This window comes from Chrysochloris asiatica, unplaced genomic scaffold (genome assembly GCF_000296735.1).
Source record: "Chrysochloris asiatica unplaced genomic scaffold, ChrAsi1.0 scaffold00041, whole genome shotgun sequence".
Lineage (NCBI taxonomy): Eukaryota > Metazoa > Chordata > Mammalia > Afrosoricida > Chrysochloridae > Chrysochloris > Chrysochloris asiatica.
Genome location: NW_006408559.1, coordinates 8,610,153 through 8,614,856, shown reverse-complemented (window position 1 = coordinate 8,614,856; position 4,704 = coordinate 8,610,153).

Genomic DNA, 4,704 nt, shown 5'->3' with positions numbered 1-4,704 from the left:
TCAACATTTCTATGCTGGAGAGCAAGTTTCAGAGTCTCTTCTGACATCCATTTTGGTCTTTTCCTTCTTTCTTGTCTTCTTAATGACTTTTTGCTTTCTCCCTGTATGATGTTCTTGATGTCATTGCACAACTCTTCTAGTCTTTGGTCTTTAGTGTCCAATGCTTTAATTCTATTCTTGAGATGATATCTAAATTCATATAGGATGTGTTCAAACTCATATTTTGGCTCTTGTGGACTTGCTTTAATTTTCTTCAGCTTCAGTTTGAACTTGCATGTGAGCAATTGATGATGTGTTCTACAATCTGCCCCTAGCCTTGCTTTGACTGATGATATGGAGCTTTTCCACCATCTCTTTCCACAGCTGTAGTCAATTTGATTTCTGTGTATACGATCTGGCGAGTCCATGTGCGTGGTCACCTTTTATGTTGCTTCAACAATATATTTGCGATGAATAATTCGTTGGTCTTGCAAAGTTCTGTCATGAGGTCTCCAGCACTATTGCTATTATTGAGGCCATATTTTCCAACTACGGATCCTTCCTCTTTGTTTTCTAAGTTTTGTATTCCGATCACCAGTAATTATCAATGCTCTTTTATAACAGTTTGATCTATTTCAGTCTGAAAAAGTTGGTGGACTTCTTTAATTTCATCATCACTGGCTTCAGCGGTTGGTGCATACATTTGAGTAACAGTAATATGAACTGATCTTGCTTGCAGGTGTATGAATATTATCTTATCACAGACATTAGACTTCAAAGTAGGTCTTGAAATTGTCTTTTTAATAATGAATGTGATGCCATTCCCCTTCAATTATTGTTCCTAGCACAGTAAACCAAATGACTGTCAGATTCAAAATGGTCAATACTATTCCATTTCAGCTCACAGATGCCTGGGATATCGATTTTTATTTGTTCCTTTTCATTTTTTACAACTCTCTCCCAATTTTCTGAGATTCGTATGTCACACATCCTATGTTCTGACTTTAAGTGGATGTTTGCAGCTATTTCTCCTCATTTTGAGATGTGCCCTATCAGCAAATGAAGGTCCTGAAAGTCTTAACTCCATTCACATCATTATGGTCAACTCTACTTTGAAAAGACAGTTCTTCCCCAGCTGTATTTTAAGGGCCTTCCAATTTGAGGGGCTCATCTCCCCGCAGGATACTTGGCAGTGTCCTGCTGCTGCTCATAAAGGTCTCAGTGGTTACCCATTCAGAAGTGATCTGCCTCACTTTCTTCCTGATCTATCTCAGTCTGGAAATTCCACTTAAGCCTGTCTCCCATAGGTGACCCTGCTGATGTTTACAATCCCAGTGATACAGCATCACAACAATATACGTCACCACTGTACAAAAAGCTGACAGACGAGTGGTGCCTTTACTTCCGGGGCATTGTGTTCCTGGGGGGTCTTAGGATTTTCACCAAGCTCTCTACTCTCTGGTTAATTTGGAACTTTGGTATCTTTCTAGAATTCTTCTTTGTGATACTCCCACATTTATATTAGCAGATTCCAAACTCTAAAAGCAAACTCACTGCCAGTGCGGTGATTCTGACAGATAGCTGTCCTACAGATCAAAGTAGAATTGTTCCTGAGTGTTTCTGAGACAGTGAGTCTTCACAAGGGCAGACAACCTCATCCGAATCCTGTGGAGCACTGGCTGGTGGATTTGAATGGCTGATCTTAGTAGCTCAACACTTAACCCGCTGTGCCACCAGGCTCAGGACATGGCTAATGACCTTAATGGAGCTCCTATAGATTTCTGGGGCTCTTTTAGTGGTTCCTTCTTTCAAATGTCAGCTATTATAAAAGAGTCATTTTATATTCTCTCTTCCCTTTTTCCAGTGAGATTGCTGGGCTCCACGGCTCTAATTCATGCTTCAAAATATGCCCCTGGGGATATCTGGAGTGAAAGTGGGCTTCACTCATTATGTTTTCCTTCTCCCAAGTGTCAGAGCTCCGTGCTGTCCACCATTCATTGCTTAAGAGCAATTGTTTTATACATCATGCCCAATTTTATAATTATTTACAAAGGGAAGTTTCATCCATTACCTGATACATCTTTCATGGATATAACTGGAAATCCTCATGCACTAAAAAAAAAAAATAATAATGTTTTTTTTTTTTTTTTTTTTTCCTGGAAACATCTTAGACATTACCAAACATCTTGGGTCAATGAGTTGCTGGGCCTGGGGGTTCAGGACCAGTCTCAGGGGAACACCATGGTCAATTGGCATAACCTAGTCCACAAAGGCAATTTTCTACATTCTGTTTTGGTTAGTATGAATGGGATCTGTTGGTCTCCACATGTACAGAAGAGAGAAGTGATGGAAATTAAAGATGCTTAAATCCAGTAGATTCATCAGTCTTCATGATTCTGAGGCCAGAAGACTTAAAAGGTACTGGGTTACCACTATCTGCTAAAAATGAGAAACTTTCAAAAGTATAAAGAAAGCCAGGCTTACTGGTGAGAAAGAGATTGGAGGAACTTGAAACTATGGTCTAGAAAGGAATTCGCCCTCACGGCTCCATTTCCAGTGAACTGGTTAATAGGTATAATGGGGGACAACAACACTAGTTAGGTCTGCTAACCACAGAATGATCGACCATTCAAGATCAAAAGGGCAACATTTACCTAAAGACAAAGTTGAGAATGGTTGGCAGGGCAGTGGAATGGAAGTAAGAGCCACAAGGGAGAGGTGAGATATCTGTTGTTGCACAGAGCGGATTGCAATCATTGAGATGAAACAAAGTGTATGGTTTGGTGAATGTAAAACTGATGATCTGCTCTGTAAATCCTATGCAATTCACAATAAGAAGTTTCAAACAAATGTTTTTCCTGATAGTAAAGTTGATTCACTGTCTCTGAAGAAAACACAGAAAAGTAAATAAAAACCATCCATGATCCCATTGTCTTAACTTGGGTTCTCTAGAGAAGTAAAACTAGTGAAGTTTATATATGTATACATAAATAGAGGTTTAGATCCAAGAAATGGCTCACACAGTTACAGAGGCGGGCAAGTCCAAAGTCTGTAGGTCAGATGCCTGGTGAGAGCTGCCGGGCTAATGAACCAAGATCCACAGACCTGCAGGCAGGTCAGGCAGGTCAGGCAGGTCAGGCAGGCAGTATACCAGGCTGCTGGCTCAAATACAAAGAACCAGAGGTTGGATTACAAGTGAGATGCAGGATCCAGACCCAGCAGCAGGCCTGAATCTTCAATATATTTGAAGCAGGCCACAGTCCCGAGGATACTTCCTTTCAAATGATTGGCTTCTCATCACAGATCTCATAATGGAGGATTACCACATCGTAGCTGCCAAACCACTGAGAATCCTGCTCAGTCAAGTGGATACTAAACATTTACATATCTATTATCAAGAAAGAGGTAATTGTGAAGCCCAAAGAATCTACAACTGTTATTTTAACCACTTTTTGGAACACATTTCCACTAATGCAAATCAAAATAGACTTGGGTAGTTCAGAAGACAGACTCTTAATGGAACAGAGAACCTAGTTACAGAAGTCAGAAACTTAAAGAAAAAAAAAAAGAATGCCTAGGTAAATGGGGAATTATGCCTAGGTTGTGTTTGAGGATTCTGAGAGGAATATCAATAAATTCTAAAGAAATATAAATTCTCAAAACTTACTGAAATCAATCCAACTACAACATTTTTTCTAGTAAGGAAATTTAATCCACCAGTTGAGAATGTGATTCACTGAGCAATAAACTCCCTCAGCTTATTACAAAGTGTACTTTGGCCATTAGTTCTAGAACAGATTCCTTAATAGGATTGGAACTGAGAGAAGAAGTGAAATTATGATTTTAGCATCAGTGTAATTCTTCCAATATACTTAGACTCTTCACACAGAAAAAGACCAGAATGTGGGCACACAAAGGTAAATCCTGCCTGTATTGTGGGAGAGTTAAAGGAAAGAGCAGTTGCCATGTATGGGGATTCTCAGTAGGATCAAGGGAGAAAATTTAAATGTAGGCACCAGATTTTGATCACTGAGGCTGTGCAAGTAGAGCAGATGGATACTAAAAGCATCCTTATCAATGTGGAGTGGTGAGTACCTGTGGATGCTACCAGAGTTTCTCATTGGCTCATGGGCAGGTTTAGTAGTAACATATGCCACTGAGTCTTGGTCCTTCAGAAACTTATGTTGAAGGTTTACTGGAATAAGGGATAGTGTCATGTAGAGATAGAGAAAACTTCTTCCTCCTTTAACTAGGTGGATATCTCTTTGCATAGCTGTTTCTCTGGCCAGTTTGGCTCTCCTGGACATTTATGGCTAAATCAAACCCACTAAATCAATTCGGACTCACAGAAACCCTAGAAGACAGAGCAGAATTGCAACCCAACCTCCCCGCCTCCCCCGCCCCCGACACACACACTCACATAGGGCTCCCAAAGCTGTGAATCTCGATGGAAGCAGACTACCTTTTTCTTCCATGGAACAGTGGTGGGTTCAAACCACCGACCTTTGGATTAGTAACACAATGCTTTAACCACTGTGCCACCAGGACCTGTCTATTTGTCACTAATATATTGCAGCAAGACAGAAATAAACAGCAAAGTGGAAAGTTTAGAGTGGCATGTAATTAACGACATCTAGATATCGCTAGTCACTGAAAACTCTATGCATAGCAGAGAAACATTGTCAGATATAGGACTGGAAGGTGGGAGGGCACTCAGAAAGCGAT